Here is a 25320-nt window from a genome sequence, read left to right as displayed (position 1 = left end):
AAAATTGGAACAGAACTGAAAGAAGGGTCAGGCTTTTCTTTGTTGGGCCAGGATAAGGAACAAAAGACAGGCCATTTTGCACTGAGGCCTGGACCAAACAACAAAAGGTGCCAGGGTACTTACCCTGGCCTAAAACCTGCAAGCTCTCACCTTGTCACAAAACTGTTCCAGGCTTTTAATGCTGTCTAAAAACTACCAGGCCTTTAATTCTAGACAAAAACTGCAAGCAAAACTACCAGCTTTGAACCGTGGTCAGTGTGCTCCAGGAATTAATAACCCCATGACATTATCCCTCTCAAAACCCAGGAAATACAAAAAGGAATATATAGCAAGGCTCACTTACACAGCTATATAAAAGCAAAAGAAGTTTCAACAGCAACAAGATGTGCCAAGCACTCAGCATGGCCCAAATGTGCTAGGTCATACCTTGGCCCAACACATGCCAGCAAAACTGCCAAGCTCCAATCCTGCTCAGCGTATTCCAGGGATTAATACTCCCTGTTCAAGGCTTTAAAGGCCCAAATTTGCCAGACCTTTAATCCTGGACAAAACTGCCAGACTCCAAACCTGGTTAGTCTGTTCCAGGGATTAATACCCCCACGATATTGTTAGAATTACACAGCTTGCATCTTGCTCTTGATAAGAAAAGAATGCTGCCCAAGGTTTCTCCCTCTCCTCCTTAGTCTTTCTCATGCTGATTACAGAAACTGGAATTTAACTGTATAGCCTTGGGGAACGAACTGTTGATAAACCCCTGTGGCATTGAGCATGCTTAATTAGCTGTTGCATATTTACCTCTCCACCCCCCCTACTCAAATAACTAATTATACTATACATGCGATGTATGTGATGATGTAGTTACATGTATGTTTGTATGAAACGGAAGTAAGCTGCAAGAACTTCTGTGTCTGCGCACACACCCAGAAGATTTGAGAAGATAAATGCTGTTTGCAAACACAATCAGGGGTCAGAGTTAATTTGAGCATCTAGCTCTGCTCTGACCTTTGCTTGCAAGCAAATAGACCCTTAAGTGCCGACTGATGTCTGTGTGTCTGTGATCTCTGCGTGCCTCCAGGGAACGAACCGCTGTTTGTGCAACAATTTGGTGAGCCAGCCAGGAGCCTCCTGGACCACCTCAGGACCCAGTGACAAGATCGTCCCTGCAGCCATGGGGAGTGCGCACCGAGCTGCCTTTTTGGGCTCGCCCAGGGGGTTTGAGATGTGAGTCAGAGTACCCGGGAGGTTAAAGGCTACCTGTGTAAAATTCTTGGTTTCTGAGGATGCCAGACACACATTCCGGCATTCCAATCAAGATCTCTAGGATACTTGAGTGAGTATACAAATTCCCTTGCCCAATTTGGTTTTTGGATCTGGGGACAAAGAGACTTGTTCGATTTGGTTTTGTTCCGGGGATTCTTTTGGCCCGGAATTTGGTGTGCGTGGGACGCACTTTTGTGGACAGTCTTTGGCTCAGATCTTTTGGTGCATGCTTTCTGGTATTTGGTGTGCGTCGGACGCATTCTTGTGGGCATTAAAATGGGTGCGGGTAGCTCCCGTGTAGAAAACTCAAGTACTCCTCTAGGTTGTGTTTTACGAAACTTTACCAAATTTACAAAGCAGGCAGATTATGGGGTAAAGATGAAAAAGGATGATATAATTAAGTTTTGTCAACTTGAGTGGCCAACATTTGGGGTCCACTGGACCCCAAAAGGATCCTTTGTAGTGAAAGAAGTGATGGCCGTCTATGGGGTAATTATGCAGGATGGACACTGAGATTAGTTCCCTTACATAGACTGTTGGTTAGAAATGGTCTGAGATCAGCCACCTTGGATTAAGAAATGCTTAGTAAAATCTCACGTGACGGTTGTTAAAGAAAAGACCCGAGGGGGACCGCCTGTACTCCCCAAGACTAATTGGGGGGGGATCCTGAATTAGCCGAGTATCGGGCTCGTTCTCTGGTCACCCTGACAGGTAGCGAGGCTGAATCAGACACCTCCCCAGGACCCAGTCCTTCTGCACCACCGCTCCCTCCCTCAGAGAAACCACCACCGGCGTATCAAAATATACCTAATGATTCAGAGCGAGTGCCTCAGCCAAGTGCCCCATCTGAATCAGGAAATAAGAGCTATAATTTGCACAGTATTGTAAAATGACAGCCTGTACTGAACTGCCCAATGCGAGAGGTTATCGGAGAGGGGGGCAATACAACTTTTGTCTACACCCCATTTAGTACTTCAGATCTATTCATTTGGAAGAATCAGAGCCCCTCTTTTCATGAAGACCCTGAAAAGATGAGGGACTTGTTTTGATCCATTGGGCAAACCCATCGACCCACTTAGGCTGATGTCCAGATGATGCTCCAAACCCTCCTGACCCCTGAGGAGAGGAGATTAGTATTGGGGATGACAGAGCGCATTGCAGCAGCCAGGGTAGAAGTGGAGGGAACCACCGGTCATACCTTGCGTGATACCTGCCCTGTTGAGGAACCGGGATGGGATAATCATACCGCAGCAGGAAGAGAGCTGAGTGCACAGTATCTGGGGATTATAGTGGAAACAATGGGGAAGGCAGTGCTCCGGGTTACTAATCTATCTAAATTGTATGAAGTGAGACAGGGAAAAGAAGAGGACCCCTCAGCCTTCCTCGGGAGGCTGTACGAGGCATTCCACAAGTTTTTGGACCTAGATCCAGGAGCCCCAGATAATCAACGCATGGTAAATCTTATGTTTATTGGTCAATCCGCTGCTGATATTCATAGGAAGCTACAGAAAACTGAGGGAAGTCCCGGGAAACCGATTTCAGAGCTGGTGGAAATCACATATAAGGTATATGGGAATCATGAGCAAGTGCAGGAGTGCAAGGAGGATAAAAAGGCTCAGCGACAGATGGCAGCGCTGGTGGCTGCTATAACTGGAGGTAACCCTGGAAAAACTGGGATACAGAAAGGGAAAGGAGGAAGAGTGGGAGCAGACATTTGTGCTTACTGTAGGGAGAAAGGACACTGGAAGAGGGAATGCCCAAAGTTGAAGGAGAAGAGAGAGGGTGAACCAAGGGGTCACCTCATGTGGGCAGAGGAAAAGGGTGAGGACACAGAATGAAGGGGACAGGGATCTAAGACCACTACTCTTCAGGTTGGAGCCCGAGAAGATCCCATGGTAACTATTAGGATTGGTGGCACAGACTTTAAAGCCTTGGTTGATACTGGGGCTACATTTTCAATGATTCCAGAAAACCACCCCCATACAGGAACTAACGAACAGCATGTTCTTGTGGAAGGGATTGAAGGAACGCAATCCCGACTCCCCGTTTGTAAGCCACTCCTCACCAAAGTGGGGGACCATTTGCTTGAGCACTCCTTTGTATATTCTCCAAGTTGCCCGGTTTCACTACTTGGGCGAGACCTACTCACAAAACTGCAAGCTGAGATATTTTTCAGAGACGACCAGATGGTGGTCCAGTTACCTGTCAAGCAGAGCTTGAACTATCAGATGGCTCTCCTGGAGGACTGACGCCCTGTAGTAAGTTCTGAAGATCACATGACTGGAGTAGACCCTTCGGTATGGGCTGATGGAACCCCTGCGTGAGCTAAGTTGGTCTCCCCGATAAAGATCATACTCAAGGATGGGGAGGGGCCCGTTCGGGTAAAGCAGTATCCACTCAGCCGAGCGGCCAGGGTTGGACTCAAGCTGTTAACAGAAAAGTACAAGAAGTACGGATGGCTAGTGGAAGGGTCCTCATCATATAATACCCCCATTCTTGGAGTGCCGAAGGCAGATGGGGTCTCATATAGACTGGTCCAAGACCTGCAAGCAGTAAATAAGAAGGTTCTTTCAGACCACCCTGTAGTCCCGAACCCACACACAATTTTGACACAAGTACCGGGGGAAGCCGAAATATTTTCAGTTCTAGATTTGAAAGATGCTTTCTTCTCCATTCCCCTTCACCGAGAGAGTCAAAAATTGTTTGCTTTTGAATGGGAGGACCCAGATACTTTCCATAAAGCCCAACTCCTGTGGATGGTTCTCCCACAAGGATTCATAGCAGCCCCCATATTTTCAGACTTGCCCTTCAGAAGGACTTGGAGGAGTGGAAGGAATCGCACCCCGCAGTGACTCTCCTCCAGTATGTGGATGACCTGCTGGTTGCAAGCCCAAATTTGCAACTCTGCGAGGAAGCCACCAGATCACTGCTAAACACTCTAGGGGAAAAAGAATATAAGGTCTCTAGAGAGAAAGCCCAAATATGTCAGCCTCAAGTTACATTTCTGGGATATAAGCTCTCAAAGGGAGTCAGAGCCCTGAGTGCAGACCGCATACAAGCAATCCAAGGTCTAGCCTCACCTAAGTCACCCAAGGAGCTGCGGGCATTCCCAGGGCTAACTGGGTTCTGTCGATTATGGATACCAGATTATGGAGGAAAGGCTAGACCACTGTATGACTCCCTGACTAAGGAGAGTCTCACTGAATGGAAGTGGACTAAAGAAATGCAGCACGCCTTTGATCTGCTTAAGGCAGCATTAACCCAGCCTCCTGCCCTGGCCATCCCAAATGATAAAAAGCCATATCGACTGTATGTTCATGGGAATCGAGGGGTTGCATCAAGGGTGCTGACACAGCCATCAGGCCCAACCTGGAGACCCGTGGGATATTACTCAAAGGTTCTAGATCCAGTTGCGCTCGAGTGGCCAGCCTGTCTTCGGGCTATGACAGCCACAGCAGTGGTTGTCAAAGAAGTCCAGAAGATAGTCATGGGTGTAGATATGGAAATACACACCCCACATGGAGTTCCAAAGATTCTAGGGACTGAGGGAGGAAAGTTTCTCAAACCCTCCAGACAATCACGGTATGAAATATTTTTGCTCTCTAATCCAGGACTTACTTTCAAACATACTACAGCCTTGAATCCTGCAACCTTGCTGCCGGAACCAGGGAGACCAACGCATGACTGCCTTGAGGTCCTGAATCAAACCACACAGGTGCGACCTGATCTTGCTGAGGACCCAATTGAAAACCCAGATGCTGAATACTTCGTAGACGGCTCCAGCTCTGTCATCGATGGAAAAAGATGAACAGGATGTGCAGTGGTAACCTTGGATGAGGTAGTATGGAGGGAGTCATTGCCGAGCTCATGGTCGGCACAGGCCATGGAACTCACTGCGCTCACCCGAGCATTACAGTTGGGGACAGGCCGGCAGGTTAATGTATATACTGATTCTTGCTATGCTTTTTCTACGGTTCATGCACACGAACTATTGTGAAAAGAAAGGGGTTTCATTATGGCTTCTGGGAATAGAATTACTAACGGCCCCCAGATTATCAAGCTACTAGATGCACTCCACCAGCCTAAAGAGGCAGCAGTCATTCATGTGCGAGGCCATGGGAAGGCTGCTGAGGAAAAGCATAAGCTTGGAAATGCAAGGGCTGATGCGGCAGCAAAAGAAGAGACAGAGGCGAAAGGAAGTATCCAGGCAGGCCTTGTCCCATGCCGTATGGCCATACGTCCGGGATCTAGTCCCGCAGTATTCCCCTGAAGAAGATAAATTTGCACAGGAGGCTTGCACAGAAAAGAACTCCCATGGGTGGTGGATAGTACCAAGAGGGAAAGTCATGATACCCAGGCCATTGCTTCAGGAGGTGCTGCACCAGCTCCATGCAAGTACCCATATGGGAGGCTTGGCTATGGGTGATCTAGTGATCCGCCAAGCAGTAGCCCCAGGGCTATATGTAGAAGCTCAGCGTATTGCTACCAGGTGTATCACATGTCAGAAAGTAAACCCTCGAACGAAACCTCCTGTGCCAATGGGAGGTAGACCCTGGGCAGCGTACCCTGGACAAGCATGGCAGATTGATTTTGCTGAGCTCCCACAATCCGGACATCATAGGTTTTTACTTGTCATGGTAGACCAGCTCTCTAGTTGGGTCGAAGCATGGCCCACCAGGACTGCCACTGTGGCTACAGTAGTGAAGTGTCTGTTGCAGGAGATCATTCCCCGGTATTCTCTGCCCGAATCCATTGAGTCGGATCAAGGACAACACTTTGTGGGAAAGGTAGTTCAAGAAGTCACACAAGCTCTCAAGATCACTTGGAAACTACACACACCATGGAGACCACAGAGTTCAGGACAAGTGGAACACATGAATAGGACCTTAAAGCCTCTACTCACCAAAATATGTATTGAAACACGCCTTAAGTGGCCTCAAGCATTGCCGCTAGCTCTTACTTGCATTCGAAACACTCCCCGACGAGGCATCAAATTAACCCCATATGAAATTATGTTTGGCATGCCTCCTCGGGTCTTACCTCCTGGGATGCGAGAAAATGTAACTTTTGAATTAGGTAATAGCGAGCTTCACATGTATGTTATTGGTTTGCAGTCTGTCTTGTCTTCTCTTCACAGGTATGCAGCCTCCTTTCAACGTCTGCCTTTAGATGTTCTGATACATGAATTCCGCCCGGGAGACTGGGTCTTGGTGCAACGGTGAAAAAAGGAACCTTTAACTGAGCGGTGGAGTGGTCCTTTCCAGGTACTTTTAACAACCCACACCACTGTAAAGATTGCCAACCATGACCTTTGGATACACCATACCCGTGTGAAATGACATCCACGAGCGTCAGAGGACACCAGCTCCCAGGATGAGCTCACTCCAGAGGCTGAGCCGTCCTCAGAACAAGAAGCCAGCGGGGGAGCTGTGAACCTCCTGGTGATCTCCAAGTGCGCATGAGGTGGCTTAGTCAGAGTCCAGAAAATCAGATAAGAAAGTAACAAAGGAAAAGTTTAGGCTGTATTCAATCTCAAGAGAGGGAGGATATGGCGGGAGTCTTAATATGCCTTGTTGTTATCTATGTAGTAAAGAAGGCAGGATTGAGCAGCCCTAGCCACCACCCTCTATCCCCGTTCCCCCCAATTGCTCCCCCAGAAGCAAATTTATATGTTGACATGATGGAAAGAATTACAGGTACTTTCAATCTCACCAACTGCTGGGCCTGTGAGGGACTCCAAGAGGTCAGAGAATGGTGGTCTTAGAGGGCTTTTCCTTTGGCCCCGAAGTGGTTGGTAAGTAGTAAGGCAGATGTTAAGAGTACTAGTTAAGAATGGGAAGCAAAAAGCATCTTGAGGGGGGAATATTGTTAGAATTACACGGCTTGCATCTTGCTCTTGATAAGAAAAGAATGCTGCCCAAGGTTTCTCCCTCTCCTCCTTAGTCTTTCTCATGCTGATTACAGAAACTGGAATTTAACTGCATAGCCTTGGGGAACGAACTGTTGATAAACCCTTGTGGCACTGAGCATGCTTAATTAGCTGTCGCATATTTACCTCTCCACCCCCCCTATTCAAATAACTAATTATACTATACATGCGATGTATGTGATGATGTAGTTACATGTATGTTTGTATGAAACGGAAGTAAGCTGCAAGAACTTCTGTGTCTGTGCACACGCCCAGAAGATTTGAGAAGATAAATGCTGTTTGCAAACACAATCAGGGGTCAGAGTTAATTTGAGCATCTAGCTCTGCTCTGACCTTTGCTTGCAAGCAAATAGACTCTTAAGTGCCAACTGATGTCTGTGTGTCTGTGATCTCTGCGTGCCTCCAGGGAATGAACCGCTGTTTGTACAACAATATTATCTCATATAAAAACCAGGAAAAAAGTTAAAGGGGAGAAAGTGGTAAAGAAACTGAGTCCCAAACTTTGAGACAAACTCTCTTTTCCCCTTACCCCAGATTTTCCTTTCGCATAGCTCTAACTTGCTTCTCCAGTGCAGCGTGGGGAGACCTCACCATGGGGAGCAGTTTCTCCAACTCTCAATTAAGTTTTCCAGCTTTCAGCTGCCCCAGGAGAAGGAAACTTGAGAAGTTCCTATATATATATGGCATGACCTCACACAAGCCTATTCCAATCAGGGCTTGTCCTGACCTCAGCCTCTCTCTCAATCAATTAATTAAAAAAAAAAGAACATTGCCCAGTTTAGGCAATCAGGCTAGGGATCTGATTCCCCCCTCTCTAAACTGATGGAAACTAGCTTTTGTTTACAGTAAACAGCAGGGAGTATCCCTAAACAATAGGCGTAACAAACGACAAAAGTGTCTGCCTACCTGCAGTATCTCCTGCTTCTTTCCAGATTAAGAAACAGACGATACAGCAGAGCAAACACCTATTTAACCTGGTCATATTCAAACTAAAATATTTACAGCAATATAAACTAGAACACTTTGCAGTACAAAATGTTTCTACATTGTGTGTGTGTTACAATATAATTATAGTATAATATATACATATTATACCATTTCATGGTTTCATAGTTGTTCAGGTCAGAAGGGACCTCAGTAGATCATCAAGTCTGACCCCCTGCCCTGGGCAGGAAAAAGCACTGGTGTCATATGACCGCAGCCAGGTGCTTGTCCAGTTTTCTTTTAAAGACCCCAAGGTAGGTGTTAGACCCCGACTCCATGTGGTGTCCAATGACTAGGAAGATGATGATCCATTTGCTCAGAGAGCAAACACCAGCATGCATTGCTCGCAACAACTTTATTCAAAATGGAGACAGCTTAGGACTAGCTTCAACAAACTAGGAAACTGCCATGGACATTAGTTCTTTCTACATTTATATACCTTGGTTCATACTCATTAACATTTACTCTACCTTTGTCCCTCCTTTGTTCTACCCATATTCCCTCCTATCTCAAGCTCTGCCTCTGTTTATTGTTTGTTTCATTAGCATGGAATTACCTATGCATTTGATGTATTTACATGTCTTTTTGCTATGAGCGCATGTCTAAGACCCTGACCCAATTCTTTGGCCACAGGGCAGACTTTGACCAAAAACGTAGAAGTTTCTGGAGGCCTCTTCACCAATCACCTTTTCATATATGTTTATTTCAGATTCTGTTACTAGTTCCATGTTGTCTTTCACATTCCATTTTGTTTTTCAGTCCTATGTTATACCATCTCTACATTCCTAAGACGTCACCACATTCACAGCACACCAGCTTACACAGATTCACTTGAAAATGGTTGACACATTTAAGATGGTTACTTAGCATAAGCAAATGACTAGCTTAGCATAAGCATTCATAAGCAAAATCTGCTCTATCTCCTAATGATAGCTGGTGGTTTTCATCCTGTTTCTTTTACACAATGAGCTATACATCTTATAACAGTACTATATGCTTAGAAAAAATACTTGCCTAAGCATCTTGCAATATTACTTTCAACATATCAGTCTGCCTTGTGATTATCAGCTCTTCTAGGCCACAGGTTAAAGCCTTTTATTCTGCTGTAAATCCAGTGCTCCCCAAGATCCAAATATTGTCACCCTAATAGTAGGGGAGAGCACCAGCTCCCTTGGAAGCCCATTCCAGATTCTGGCAACCCTTACTGTAAAGTTCTTCCTGATGTCCCGCCTAAATCTGCTCTTGGTCAGTTTGTGGCCATTGTTCCTGGTTATTCCAAGGGGTGCCCTGGCAAACACATCTTTTTCATTATGCTTAATGAGTAGTATCAGTAGTTCAATTTCTAGTTGTGGGGAGGTATTGAGTGGAGTTCCTCAGGGGTCCATACTGAGTCTTGTATTGTTTAATATCATCAGTAGTGTTTTGTACAATTGGATTGAGTGCACACTTAGCAAATTTACTAATGATACCAAGCTAGGTGGAGCTGCAGATATTCCAGATGGTAGGACTATGATTCAGAATGACCTGAATAGCTTGGAGAAATGGTCTGCATTCAATCAGAAAAGATCCAACAAGGACCCATGCAAATTCTTGCCCTTATGATGAAATAAATATGTGCACAAATACAGACTGGGGAATGATGAAGTAGACTGCAGAACTGCAGAGAAGGACCTGGAGGTCATAGTAGACCATAAGCAAATATGAATATGAAGCAACATATTTTGCTTTTGTTGCAAAAAAAGCCAGCAGCATACTGGGTTGTATAAACGGGAGTGTCACTTGCAAACAAAAGGAATAGATTCTACCTCTCTATTCAGTACTGATAAGGCCTAAGTATTATGTCCAATTTTGAGCTTCACCTTAAAAGAAGGATGTAGGCATTTTGGAAATAGTCTACTGCAGGCAACAAAAAATATTAGAGGCTTAGGAAACATGATTTAAGAGGAAAGGCTTAAAGGACTATTGCTATTTAATTTAGAGAAGAGATGACTGAGTGGGGATTTGATTACTATCATCAAATACTTGAAGAGCAGTTACAGAGGAGATGGAGATGGACCTTTCTCTGTGGCTGTAGGGGACAAGACTAGGAGAAATGGCTTCAAGCTGCAGCAGGGAAACTGAAGTTGGAGCTTAGGAGGAACTTTTACTATGAGGGTGGTGAAGCACTGAAGAGACTGGCAAAAAAAAATGTGGAATCTCCACCACTGGAAATTTTCAAGAGCAGGTTAGACAGATACTTGGCTTCTATGTTTTATTCATGTATGATCCTGTCTTAGACTGGGAGGTGGATTAAATGACTCCATGAGGACCCTTCAAGCTTGAACTATTATGATCCTATATAAAATCAATGCTAAAAACAAAAGTATGTATAATATAGTAATGCATATTTGCACAATATATACTATAGTATTTTTTATTATATATATATATATCATGTAGTGATTATACGTTCTCATCATAAAAAGAAATATTACATGTAGTATATATCTCCAATATTGTGACATACAATATATGGCGCATATGTATACTGTATTATGACATATATGTAATACAGTAGTGATATACATATAGCATTTTAGTATTTTGTGGAACTTTATTTCAGTTCTTTAATCCAACTGAAAGTACATATAAAAATTAAGAAAACCAACATTAGATTTAAAAAGTTATATATACCTTGAGGTAAAGAAAGTAAAGGAGTTACTATTCAGCTTTAAAACAGAATTTGAGAATGAAAAAGTAACAAAATTACAGAATTGATGAACAAGGAAAGATTAAAAGCCATGAAGGACTATAGCTATAGAAAGTTCTTTAAGATGAAAGTTTATAAAGTTTTAACTATATTACCAGTTGTTGGGAGACTAATGGAAGGAGTCAACTTTCCAAATACACTAATAAAATATTGCAATTAAGTAAGCTAAAACATCACAAGAAGAAAAATAAATCTGCCATAAATTGTTCTATTCAAATCAGTGGTTAGAAAGGAATCCACACTTTTAATTTAAACTGGTAGCATGTCTGATTGTACTCATCAGTTCTTACTGTACTCTAAATATTTAATGCTACAGTGAGAAGCTCAAGATCATAAGATTTGACATTACTAATAGAACTAAGAGATGATGCAGACAGACTACAGACTGAACTGACATATCTAAAACTCTTCAATCTGGAGGTTGTAAGTTAATGAAAGGATCTTTAAAGAGACTGGAGGTAGAACAATTGGAAAGGAGCATATTGACTTTTGTGTGCACTTCTTGTTTGCAGAGGACACCAAGCTGGGTGGAGTATTAGATTTGCTGGAGGGTAGGACTCAGATTCAAAGTGACACGGATGAATTGGAGGACTGTGCCAAAAGAAATCTCATGAGGTTCAACAAGGACAAGTGCAAAGTCCTGCACTTAGGACAAAACAAACCCATGCACCAGCACAGGCTGGGGGCTGACTGGCTGGGCAGCTGCTCTGCAGAAAATGACCTGAAGGTTACAATGGACAATAAGCTGAATATGAGTCGGCAGTGCGCCCTTGTTGCCAAGAAGGCAATGGCATACTCAGCTGCTGTCATGGGGTGGGGTCCCTAGGAACAGGCATGATGCTCCTAGAGCCCTGTGACGTTGCCAGCTTCACCCTACAGGTACCTTCTATTCTCATTTGCCACGTCTTGATGGTTAAGATAATAAATGGTAGATAGGTAGACTGCCTTCAAGGTGCTATGCAGTCACACACCTGGTGGACCACACTAAACTGTGTGGGTTCTTAGACCCCTTGCTATGTCCCTCTCTAAGTAAGTGCCTCGTGGAACACCCCAAGCCTTATGGGCTATATGAGTAACTACAAAACTGCCCCTTTATCATGCCCCATGCCTCACAGATGGTATTCAAATGCTGTTCCTCTGAGGCCTTGATCTAACTCAGCCTCTTGTTGTCACTGGACCCTTGGCCCTTGCCTGCATGCCCTCACAGTGCTGGGCTCTCTGCAGCTCTGTCTGCATGCCCTCACAGTTGCTGGGCTCTCTGCACCTCTGTCATTGCACGCTCACTGGCGCCGGGGTCTCCTCACCCCCTGTTGCCCTCTAGTGCTGGGGTTCTGCATGGTAGTGTTCCCCAATGAGGCCTCCTCCTCCCCAGTAGCCTCATCCTGATCCACCAGATTAAAAGCAGCAACCTAAATATAAGCCCCTGGGCTAGAACATGATAACAACCATAACACTGGAGGTCATATTCTGTCCCTTTAACAGGACCAGTTTCTCCCTCCACAATGTGTGCCTCCTAGCCCCGGATACTTTAGGGACTCCTAAACTTCATTAGTCTCACCAGCAGTAACACAGGCACCCAGGTATCTCTGTAGAGCTTTTCTGCATGAACTCCACTCCCACGGGCAGCTGCCAGGGTCCTAACTACCTTTAGTCCCAGCCCTGGGGCTATATGGACCCAGGGCCATGCCTTTTTCTGGTCAGCTGGCTGGGTGCAGGTGCAAGCTAATTCCCTTGTTAGACTGCTGCCACAGTAACCTGCACTTGTGGGGTTTCTGCCTGGCTTCTAGGGCCCTCTCTCTAGGAAGTTTCTGCCCTTAAAGGAGCAGGCACCTCAGTGCTCTGTGACAGCTGCATTGGTAGGTGTGTTGCCAGTAGGTCAAGAGAAGTAATTATTCCCTTCTATTCAGCACTGGTGAGGCCACATCTGGAGCAGTGTTCAGTTTTGGGCCCCCCACTACAAAAAAGGAAGTGGACAAATTGGAAACAGTCCAGCAAAGGGTGACAAAAATGGTGAGGGGGCTGGTAGACATGACTTATGAGGAAAGACTGAGGGAACTGGGCTTATTTAGTCTAGGGAAGAGGAGACTGAGAGGGGACTTAATAGCAGTCTTCAACTACCTGAAGGGGGTTCAAAAGAGGTTGGAGCTAGGCTTTTGTCAGTGGCGGCAGATGACAGAAAAATGAGCAACCGTCTCAAGTTGCAGAAAGGGAAGTTTAGGTTAGATATTAGGAAGAATTTTCTCACTAGGAGGGTAATAAAACACTGGAACAGTTTACCCAGAGAGGTGGTGGAAGCTCCATCCTTGGGGTTTTCAAAACCCAGCTAGACAAAGCTTTGGCTGGGACGATCTAGTTGGGGTTAGTTCTGCTTTGACCAGGGGGTTGGACTAGATGGCCTCCTGAGGTCCCTTAAAATCCTAAATTTCTATCATTCTATACCCTGTGCGGGTCCAGAATACTGTGGAAAAGATAGGACAACAATATTTTAAGGATTTAATAGATAATTACCTTATTTGATTCCTTAACTATAAGTAAAGGGGAGAAGTGGGCTTTCAAAATTTCTTGACTTACCTTTTAACTATGTTTTCTCTTTGTGGCTTCTTGTTCAAATTATTACAAGAAATAGGCCATTTTTGCCAAATTGGTAATTCACAACATAAGATAAACATTGCATAAATTAATATTGGTTACTTGCCTGCCTGTCAGTCTTCCTTCCACAACTGAGAAAATGGTACTGATTAGTTAAAGCTCATAAAAGTCTTTGAAGATTGAAATGGCTACCTGTATATAGGTGCCAAACATGACATCAATAGGCTGTCACCCAGCCTTAGTGCACAAGTGTCTCTATTGTAGGAAATGAATCATGCTTCAGAGATGTACAACATTCCTATAATGGGAGCACTTCAATGGTCATTGGAGGTAACATAATTGTTCCTGCAGTTTAGTCAGGTAGCTCTGAGTTCCTGCAGGCTTCATTTTGATCATTCAGTAAGTAAAACAGAATTCTGCACATTTTTGTCAAGTTTTCTAACTAGTGTTGTGACACTGGTTTACTTTTTCCAGGAAGTTTTGTTTCTTCTGTTACCAATACACACAAAAGGTCTTGACTGCTAGCCCCTGACAACCTTACCTTTTCCTGGAATTTGTTCTAATCAACAATTGCATCTCATAAATGATAGCAAAAGTGGTTGGAATCAGAATAATCCTCCATCCATATACTGGTGGCTGATCCAGGAGACCAATCATTTAGGTACTGTTAGAAAGAAGAATTATGATCTAGGCACAGAGTATGTAAATGCTTTAATCAAATTCATTCCTATTAAGCATTGGTTCACCATGCTTCACTTCTGGAAACAAAGCATAACTGAAAAGAAAAAAAAATTCCCCAGATAACAGCTGAATTTTACCAAAACAATTCATTATAACTCAGTAGTTATAGGTTTTGGATAGTCCCTGGAAGAACTCTGAGAAGTATTTAAAGTCTTGAATAACTCTAGGAGCTTAATCTCTTGATTTTAACACGAGAAACATAAAAGATTGAAGAACAGATCACAATTTATAAGTGCCTTTACAGTATCTAAATACCTATATGGGGAACAGAAGTTTAAAAACAGAGCTCTTCAGTTTGAAAAAAGGTGCAACAAAATCCAGTGTTCAGAAGGTAAATGTTAATAAATTCAGAAAAAAGATATACAAATTTAATAGTGAGCATAATTAATCAGTGGAACAACCACAGGTTATACCACAGGTTACAATTAAATATTTTTTTCTAAGTAATGGGCTATAGGTCAAATAGGAGTTAATTCAATGATTCGATTATAATAATTAATTAGAACTAATTTGAATTAGATTATTAGGTCAGATTAAATTATCACAATTGTTTTTATGACTTTGTAATCTATCAATCTATCATCAGTCTGTGGTAGAAAAATATTTTGCAAATGTCAGGCAGGACAAATAGGTAAAGGATTTTCAAAGGGATAAGCAAATAATTTAACTACTATTCATTTGATAATCTTCCCCAAATGATTTGTCTTAGTTTCATAGTTTCATAGTTTCATAGTAGCTAGAGTCGGAAGGGACCTAGGTAGATCATCTAGTCCGACCCCCTGCCTTGGCAGGAAACAGCACCGGGGTCAGATGACCCCGGCAAGGTGCTCATCTAACTTCCTTTTAAAAATCCCCAGGCTAGGAGCCTGCACCACTTCCCCTGGAAGCTGGTTCCAGGCCCTAGCCGCCCTGACTGTGAAGTAGCGCCTCCTAATATCTAATCTAAACTTACCCTCCGCCAGCTTGTGACCGTTATTCCTGGTCACTCCTGGCAGCGCACGGGGGAACAGGGACTCCCCCAATACCTGCTGATCCCCCCTGACCAGTTTGTAGCAGGCCACAAGGTCCCCCCTTAACCTTCTCTTGTGGAGGCTAAACAGGTTCAGGTCCCGTAGCCTCTCCTCATAAGGCCTGCCCTGCTGACCCCTGATCATACGAGTGGCCCTCCTCTGAACTCTTTCCATATCGTCCACGTCCCTCTTGAAGTGTGGCGCCCAGAACTGGACGCAGTACTCCAGCTGCGGCCTGACCAGTGCCGCATAGAGGGGGAGGATCACCTCCCTGGACCTGCTCGAGATGCATCTGTGGATGCATGACAGGGTACGGTTGGCCTTCTTGACTGCCTCCCCACACTGCCGGCCCATGTTCATCGTGGAGTCAATGACGACTCCAAGATCCTTTTCCGTCTCCGTGCTGGCAAGAGGGGAGTTCCCCAACCTGTAAGTGTGGTGCCGGTTCTTCCTCCCCATGTGCAACACCTTGCACTTATCAGTGTTAAACCCCATCCTATTCTCCTCCGCCCACCGTTGCAACCTGTCAAGGTCAGCTTGTAGCCTATTGCACCCTTCTAGTGCACCCACATCCCCCCACATCTTAGTGTCATCAGCAAACTTGAACAGGGTGCTTTCTACCCCCTCATCCAAGTCACTGATGAAGATGTTGAACAGTGCGGGCCCGAGGACCGAGCCCTGCGGAACCCCACTGCCCACATCCTTCCAGGTCGAGAAGAACCCATCCACTACCACCCTCTGGGTGCGGCCCTCCAACCAGTTGGCGACCCATTTGACCGTGTGGGCATCGACACCACAGTCTCCCAGCTTTTTGATGAGGACAGGGTGAGAGACAGTGTCGAAAGCCTTCCGGAAGTCCAGAAAGACTACATCCACAGCAACCCCTGCGTCTAATGATTTGGTGACCTGAACGTAAAAGGCCACCAGGTTGGTCTGACAAGACCTGCCACTGATGAACCCATGTTGGTTGCCCCTGAGCATGCATTCCCCCGCAAGGCCCTCCTGGATGTGCGCCAGGATAATTTTTTCAAAGAGCTTACCTGGGATTGAGGTAAGACTAACTGGCCTGTAATTTCCCGGGTCCTCTTTTTTTCCCTTTTTGAAAATAGGGACCACATTGGCCCTCTTCCAGTCCTCCGGCACCTCACCAGAGCACCACAAGTGCTCATAGAGCCACGCCAGGGGTCCTGCAATGACCTCGGCCAGTTCCTGTAGAACCCTAGGGTGAAGATCGTCCGGACCAGCGGACTTGAACACGTCCAGCCTCTCCAGAAGTACCCTAACTAACTCCTCGCTAACCCCTTGGCCCAGGCGTGTCTCTCCCGGGGCCCAAGGGGGGCCCAGCAGGGAGGTGGTTGAACTGGTCCCTACTTAGGAAGACAGAGGCAAAGAAATCATTAAATATGTTAGCTTTGTCATCTGGTGTGATGACTAAGTTGCCCATCGTGTCCTGCAGGGGCCCCACATTACCCGGGACCCTCTTTTTACCCCCTATGTATTTGAAGAAGGACTTCTTATTGTCCTTAATCCGGGAAGCTAGTCCTATCTCCATCTCTGCCTTGGCCCTCCTGACTGCCCCCCTATAAAGTGCCTGTGCTCTATCCATAAACTGAATCCAGAGCTCTGGTATCCTGGCCTTGTGCTTTGGAAAAGGATAAGGCTGTATACTTCCCAGAATTCAGTTCTTTCCCAAAAATAAAAATCTTAGCCTTTCAGTCCTGTTTCTAAATGAGTGCTGCCAGTATACTTATATCAGTTAGGGTGGTTTTATGTCTTCCTACAAACTCAAGTATAAAAAATATGAGTTGTTCAACCTTCCACTCCTCCCAAAAGACAATAAATCTTAAAGCATCTGTGAAAAAGCAAGTAGTTACTCAAAGGGGGCAAAAAAATAAAAAAATTAAATAAAAACCTTACTGTAATCCCAAAGGTGCCTTTCAAATTCCTTTATATAACCAAGAAAGAAACTTGGAACTTTTTAAAATGCAATGGTAAAGAAGTGAAAGGAATTATTTCTTCTCATAAACTGAACCAGTTGATTTTTTACAACTCAGTAAAAATATAACTGAGAGCATCAAGGAAAAAAATAGCAGTGATCCAGCCATGTCAGAGAACCAGAGGTGAAGGAAAACCCTTAGACCAGTTGCTGTAAGATATATAGACAAATTACTCAGTGAGGAGATATACAAAAAACTAGAACTCTTGGTTCCAAAATGATACCTTTTATTAGACCAACTGGTAAATGGCAAGAAAATCGTCCTTTTCTGCAAGCTTTCAGGATCAAAGTCCTTTTGTCAGGCTCTGGGAAAAGTGTAGATGGTACAAGATGGTAAAAAGTCCCCATAGGTTGGAAATAAACTTTATTTTTGGACAGAGGGAGCTGAAGATAGAAGTCTGTCCCTCTGGGTGCATGAGAGTGTCTTTGTGAGCTGTACTGAGCAGCTCTTTGACGTGTTGATCAGGTAGAATTCCTTCCCTGGAGGTGTCAGATGGCAGGCAGGGAGGCAAAAAAAAGTGAGGAGATGAAACACAAAAAGTTATTTTCTTGGGGTGGCACTGGTTCAAAAAGCCATGCATGATAGATTTAGGCTAGGAAGATGTAGAGATATATAGTTTTTTTTAAATGATTCCATTAACTAGCTTCCATAATAAAACATGAAAGTATGTTTACCATGACTTCCTTTAAGAAGAAGTGAAGCAAGTGTATTTGTTTTGAAATAACATTTGGATATTCATAGCATTGCAATCTTTGTGGTTTGAAATTCTCATGATTTGAAGTAGTTCTTAGACAATTTTTAATTACTGCAGATATTGCAGATTTTAGAAATAATACTTAGCAGCAAATCCATCTCATTCATACCAAGAAAAAGCGCAGAGAGGAGTTGTGGAAGTGCATATCCTGAAGACATATCACCCACTCACTTACTCCCCACTTTGGATTCTCCCTTGTTCCTCACCCACTAGGTCTTGATGTTCAAAAAGAACAAAAGAAAAAAAGAACGGAGGTGAGATGTTTGTCACAGTCAGTGGTAGGACTTGAGGGTGAGCTCTTTCTTCACAGGGCTCCACCTTCCCTACACCCTTCCCATACCACATCTATCCAAGCTCATCCTTATCTTCCTGGATGTCTCATCCTACCTGGGTTGCCATGCTACCGATAAGTCATTTTTGATCACTTGTCTATGGGATTCGCTGGCTAACAATCCCACTTTTCTGACTTATCTAGTTAAGGAGCTGTTTTATAGTTCACTGGTTGGTGAGGCTCTCACCTTCCACACAGCACATCAATTAATCCTTATTTACATTAGTCATCAACAAGTTGCCATGACTCAATTGAACATATATTTCATCAATTTAACAATTTTGCCATCACTTGATTTTAATTTCTCTTCATACTTCATAGTTTCATAGTTTGTAGGGTCGGAAGGGACCTGAGCAGATCATCAAGTCGAACCCCCTGCCTTGCAGGAAAAAGTAATGGGGTCAGATGACCCCTGAAAAGTGTTTGTCTAACCTCGTCTTGAAGACCCCAGGGTAGGAGCCAGCACCACTTTGCTTGGAAGTTGGTTTCAGATCCTAGCCACCCTGACAGTGAAGTAGCGCCTCCTGATGTCTAGATTTCATAGACATTAGGGCTGAAAGGGACCTTAGAAGATCATTGAGTCCAGCCGCCCACCCAAAAATCAGAAACTCAGCAGGGGTCATAGGATCCCAGCAAGATAAGCATCCTATTTGCTCTTGAAGGTGTTTAATGTAGGTGCTTGAACCACCTCTGCTGGCAGACTGTTCCAGACCTTGGGGGCTTGGACAGAAAATAAATTTTTCCTTACGTCCAGCCTGAAACAGTCTTGTAGTAGTTTATGATCGTTTGACCTCGTCATCCCTTGGGGCGCTCTGGTGAACAAACGTTCCCCCAGATACTGGTGGTCACCCCTGATAAACTTATAGGTGGCCATCAGATCACCCCCGAGCCTGTGCTTTTCCAGGCTAAAGAGCCCCATGGCTCTCAGCCTGTCATCGTAAGGTCTGCTTTCCTGAGTTCTGATCATGCGCGTGGCTCTTCTGTAGACTCTCTCAAGCTTCTCCACATCTTTTTTGAATTGTGGAGCCCAAAACTGGATGTAATACTCCAGCTGCGGCCTCACCAAGGCCAAGTACAGAGGGAGAAGAACATCCTGGGATTTGCTTGAGAAGCATTTATTAATGCAAGCCAGCATTTTGGCTGCATTACTAGCCGCAGCATCATGTTGCAGGCTCATGTTCACCTTGTGGTCAATGATGACCCCCAAGTCTCTTTCTTCTGTACTGCTAGCCAGCGTAGAACTGCCGAACCTATAGGGATGCTGCAGGGTTTTTTTCCTCAAGGTGGAGAACCTTGCATTTTTCAGAGTTAAACACCATCAGGTTTTTGTCCACCCATTTGCTGAGCCTGTCCAAGACAGCCTGGATCACCTGCCTGTCTCCTGATGTGGATGCTTTGACCCAAAGTTTGGTGTCATTAGCAAACTTGGTCAGTCTGCCCCTGACTCCCATGTCCACTTCATTAATGAAGATGTTGAACAGTATGGGTCCAAGAACAGAGCCTTGAGGGACCCCACTGGTCACAGGACACCATGATGAGTGACTTCCATCAATTACTACCTTTTGAGTCCAACCATGGAGCCAATTTCCCAGCCAGCAGATCATGGTGGACCCAAGGCCACAATTGACCAGTTTTGCCAAGAAGTGATCATAGGATACCAGATGGAAGGCTTTTTTGAAGTCAAGATATATGACATCAATCTCTTCTCCCTTGTCTAGGTGATAGGTCACCTGGTCATAGAAGGAAATGAGATTGGTCAAGCAAAACCTACCCACAAGAAACCTGTGATGACTATCCCTTAGGATGTTGGCGTCAGCCAGTCCATGAAGGATGGCCGCTTTAATAAACTTTTCTAAGATCTTCCCCAGGATAGAAGTCAGGATGATGGACCTATATAGTTAGCCAGATCCACTTTCCTCCCTTTCTTGAAGATAGGCACTACATTGGCCTTCTTCCAGTCTTCAGGCACTATACCAGAGCGCCAGGAGTTTTCAAAGATCTGTGCCAGGGGCTGGACTATGATGCTTGCCAGCTCCTTGAATACCCAGGGGTGTAGATTGTCAGGGCCAGCTGATTTGAAGGTGTCCAGTTTCTCAAGGTGTTCCTTCACAAGGTCAGCATTAATGGAGGGCAGGGGATCTCCCTCACCCAGACCTCCCTGTCCTATAGCAGGCATGAGCATCCCATGAGACTAATGAAAGACTGACACAAAATTACCCATTTAATAGACTGGCTTTTTTCTGGATGTCAGTTGCCCCATATGGTTCTGCAGGGGTCCAATGTTGCCCTTCATTTTCCTCCAGCTCTTTACATATCTGAAAAAGGACTTTATTGTCCTTGATACTCGAAGCTAGTTGGAGTTCAGTTGCAGCCTTGGCTTTCCTGGTTTGGTCCCTGCAGGACCAGACCAGTGCAAAATAATCCTCCCTGGGGGTGAATCCCATCCTCCATCCTTTGTTGGCCTTTCTTTTTAGCCTCAGGAGGTCTGCTAGGTCCCTGGAGAGCCAGGAGGGCTGCTGTGCCCTCTTGCTGCCTTTCTTCCAAGATGGAATAGAATTAGCTTGTGCATTGAGGATCGCTCCCTTGAGGAGCAACCACTCTTCTTGAATTCCCCTCTCCCTGGGGTCATGGTCCCTTAGGGCCTCAGTGACAAGCCTCCTGAGCTTGTCAAAGTTGGCTTTCCTGAAGTCAATGACTTCTGTGTTGCTAAATGACATGCCAGCTTTATGGTGGATGGTGAAGGTGATCAGCTCATGATCGCTGTCACCTGGCTTCCCATCGATCACTAGGTCACTGATTAGGTCATCCCCAGCAGCCAGTACGAGGTCGAGCAGCGCTTTGCCTCTCGTTGGCCCATAGACTTCTTGAGTCAGGTAGAGGTCATCCACTCATGAGAGGAAGCTTTCTGGTCACTTGGATTTTGCTGAGTGATCTTCCCATGAGATGTCTAGGTAACTGAAGTCACCCATGACAACCATGTTCCTGGAGCATGTGGCCTCAGCCTGTTCCCAGGCGATCTCCTGGTCAAGCTCAGGACTTTGGGTGGGAGGTCTGTAGTAGACTCCTACTGTTGTGTCCCCTGTGCCAAATTCCCCACGGATTTTAACCCAGAGGGTCTCCAGTCATCCACCCTGGTTGCCAATATCAGCTTGCAGGGACATGTAGCTTTCCTTAACATAGAGAGCTACACCCCTGCCCCTTTTATCTACACAATCCCTCCTGTACCGGGTATAGCCATCTATACCAGAGGTCCAGGCATGGGTGGAGTTCCACTAGGTCTCCGTTATTCCTATGACATCATAATTATTTTCATTGAGCAGGATGACGATCTCCTCCTGCTTATTCCCCAAGCTCCTGGCATTTGTGTACAGGCAGGCAAGCTGAAGGAGCTTAGGGATCTTCTCCGCAATGTCCCGGATGTGGTCCCCAGGAAGCATAAGACTTCCCAGGCTAAGGGGTCGGAGCAGCAGATTGCTCCCTTAGTCCTCCTCAGGATGGAGTCTCCCACAACAAACACTTTATGTTTTGTCTTTGGGAAGAGCGGCAGCGGTAGCTGCACTTGAGCCTGTGTTGCCTGTGGGAGCTGGCAACTCAGCAGGCTCTGCTGGAGCAGCAAGAGGTGTGTACCTGTTGCTAAGCTCTGTCAGAGCAGGGGCCTTGGTGCGGCGGGTCTTAGGGCCCTTGACCACCTTAGTCCATGACCCTGACTGGTCACAGTGGGAGATCCCGGAGTCCTTCTTTGTCCTGGTGGTCTACCCTCCAGCTTCCGAGGGAGAAGGGCCTGGCCATAGGAGTCAATCTCCTGCTTACAGTCCCTGATGGCACGCAGTCTCTCGACTGGCCTGGAGCTCCTCCAGCTGGTGCGGCAGAGACCCCAAAAGGGAGCAGACCATACACAGGGAGGTCATAGAATCGAGAATCATAGAAGTAGGGTCAGAACAGACCTTGTAGATCTTCAAGTCTGACCCCCCACCTGGCGGGAGAAAAAAACAAAACAAACTGGACTCAAATGAGTTCAGCCAGGTAGGCATCAAGCCTCTTCTTAAAGATCCCCAGGGTAGGACCCAGCACCACTTCCTTAGGAAGTTAATTCCAGCTTCTAGCCACCCTAACTGTGAAGTAGTTCTTGCGGATATCTAATCTAAACCTACTCTCTAATAATTTCTGTCCATTGTTGCTTGTCATGCCAGGGGGCACTAGGGGAAAAAGTGTCTCCCCCAAAACCTTCTGGTCCCCCCAGTGAGTTTATAGACAGTCATCAGGTCCCCCCTCAGCCTTCTCTTGTGAAGGATGAACAGATTTAGGTCCCGCAGTCTTTCAGTGTAGGGTCTGCCCTGTAGTCCCCAGATCATGTGGGTGGCCCTCCTCTGGACCCTCTCAATGTTGTCCACATTCCTCCTGAAATGGGGCGCACAGAACTGGATGCAGTAGTCCAGCTGTGGCCTGACCAGTGTCACAGAGGGGCAGGATCACCTCCCTGGCTCTACTTGAGATGCATCTTTGGATGCACGACAAGGTCCAGTTAGCCCTGCCAACCATAACCTCGCGTTATCGGCCCATGTTCATCTTGGAGTCATTGACTCCAAGATCCCTTTCTGCTTCCATGCTCTCAAGAAGGGAGTTTCCCATTCTATAAGTGTGCTGCTGGTTTCTACTGCCTAAGTGCAGCACCCTGCACTTGTCAGTATTGAAACGCATCCTGTTTATGTTAGCCCACTCCTGTAACCTATCCAGATCTTCTGGCAATCTTTCCTTCCCCTCTAGCGTGCTCACCTCACCCCAGATTTTGATATCATCAGCGAATTTAAACAGGTTACATTTCACCCCGTTGTCCAAAATTGCTGATGAAGAAATTGAACAGCGCAGGCCCAAGGACCGAGCCCTGGGGGACTCCACTGCCCACTTCCCCCCAAGTTGAATATGACCTGTCCACCACCACCCTCTGAGTACGACCCTTGAGCCAATCTGCAATCCTTCTGACTGTGTAGGCATCAATGTCACAGTTGCCTAGTTTTTTAATGAGGATGGGGTGGGAGACAGTATCAAAGGCCTTGCTGAAGTCTAGAAAGACTACGTCCACAGCGACACCTGCATCCATTGCCTTTGTGCCCTGATCATAAAAGGCAATCAGGTTGGTCTGACATGACCTGCCCCTAATGATACCATGCTGGTTGCCCTTGAGCATCATCCCTGAAGTCAGCCCATCACAGATGTGCTCCTTGAAGATCTTCTCAAAGAGTTTCCCTAAGATTGAGGTAGGACTGACGGGCGTATAGTTGCCCGGGTCCTCTCTCTTCCCTTTCTTGAAGATGGGGACCATGTTAGCTACCTTGCAGTCATCTGGCACCTGGCCCAAGCACCACGAGCGCTCGTAAAGCCATGCCAAGGGCCCTGCAATAACCCCAGCTAGCTTCTTCAACACGCTGGGGTGGAGAGCATCTGGACCCACTGACTTGAACACGTCCAGCCCCTCCAGAAGCTCTCTAACCCAGTCCTCCCCAACCTAAGGTCTGGAGGCATTCCCCTCAAGTCTGTCTGGCATCACAGCAGGGAAGTCCTGGTCCCTGCACAAGAAAACGGAGATGAAGAATTGGTTAAAGAGTTACGCTTTCTCCTCTGGTGCAACCACCAGACTGCCCAGCGTATTTTGCAGGGGCCCCACATTATCTGGTGCCTTCTTCATCCTCCCTATATACTTGAAAAAGCACTTTTTATTATCCTTGATCTTGGACACTAGTCCTAGCTCTATGTCCACCTTAGCTTTCCTGACAGCCCCCCTACAGGCCCGAGCAGAGGAGGTATACTCCTCTTTGGAGATAGCACCCCCCTTCCACTGGACGTACACCGCCTTTTTGGTAAGCAGGCATTCCTGGACGCCCTTGGTGAGCCAGGAGGGCTTTTGGGCACTCTTGCCCCGCTTACTTCTTGTTGGGATGGAATCCCCTTGGGGTCTGAGTATAGTTTCCTTAAGGAACGACCACTCATCCTGGACACTGAGTTCCCCTGCCCTCAAGGACCCCAGTGCCTCACCCACTAGTCTCCTCAACTTGTTGAAGTTGGCCCTCCTGAAGTCTAGGGTTACCGTCTTGCTGCAGGCCCTTGACACCCTGTTCTAGATGGTGAATACAAGCAAGCAATGATCACTACCACCCAAGTGGTCATGAACCTGGAGGCCTCTTACCAGGTCATCGCCTGTGGCCAGGACTAGGTCCAACAGGACGTTTCCTTTGGTGGGACTGTGCACCTCCTGGATTAAGTGGAGGTCCTGTATCTCAGCTAGGAACCTCCTGGAACGGTCCATCCTGGCTGACGGTTCTTCCCAGCAGATGTCTGGGTAATTAAAATCACCCATGACAACAACATCCCTTGCCTTAAGTACCTTTGCAAGCTGGCCCAAAAATTCCCGGTCCAGCTCCTCCCCTTGGTTGGGGGGGGTCTGTAATAGACCTCCACCATCAAATCGCTCTCCCCACGGCCCCCTTGAACCTTGACCCAGAGCACTTCAGCCTGCCCTTCCTCTGACCCCAGTCTGCTGGCAGAGGATGTGTAGTGCTCCTTGACATAGAGAAGGAAGAAAAGGTGGGGGTGTGGCGGTCTATCTCACCTGTAAAGCCTATAGCCCCTAATGCTAACTGCCCAGTCATGGAACGAATCCCACCACGTTTCTGTTAGCCCTATGACATCTGGGTTTGAACTAGCTATTGTGAGGTCAAGTTCCTCCTGTCTATTCCCCATACTGCGAGCATTGTTATATAGGCATTTAAGGCCTTGCAAGACTGTGTGTGCCACCCCCCCATTTAAGGAGACTGTCTGGACCCCCATTTCTTACCTTAGCCCTCCTTGCCTTTGTCAGCTGTCTTGTTCAGATGGCGTGTCCTCCTCTTCCTATGGTCCCCTCCCCTGGCGAGGCTAGTTTAAAGCTCACCGTATGAGATCAGCCAACCTGGAAGAGAAGACACGTTTGCCTTTAGGACAG

At 46.0% G+C, this 25320-nt stretch overlaps 1 long non-coding RNA gene across 2 annotated transcripts in view; it reads right to left on the bottom strand.

Moving 5' to 3' along the window:
• LOC149869558 (uncharacterized) overlaps positions 1-25320 on the bottom strand; it is a 72302-nt gene that overhangs the window by 14764 nt on the left and 32218 nt on the right. Inside the window, exons 3-4 of one of the 2 annotated variants that reach the window (XR_016441108.1) lie at positions 25174-25287; positions 17517-17738 (exon numbers count right to left, since the gene is read on the bottom strand). This is a non-coding gene — a long non-coding RNA (uncharacterized LOC149869558). Of the gene's footprint in view, positions 1-17516; positions 17739-25173; positions 25288-25320 lie in introns of those variants that run through there. The other variant, XR_016441109.1, reaches the window with a different exon arrangement.

This window comes from Crocodylus siamensis, chromosome 3 (assembly GCF_052110815.1).
Source record: "Crocodylus siamensis isolate JL-2025a chromosome 3, ASM5211081v1, whole genome shotgun sequence".
Lineage (NCBI taxonomy): Eukaryota > Metazoa > Chordata > Crocodylia > Crocodylidae > Crocodylus > Crocodylus siamensis.
The sequence above is the reverse complement of the archived record's forward strand: the minus strand, read 5'-3'. Positions and strand labels throughout refer to the sequence as shown.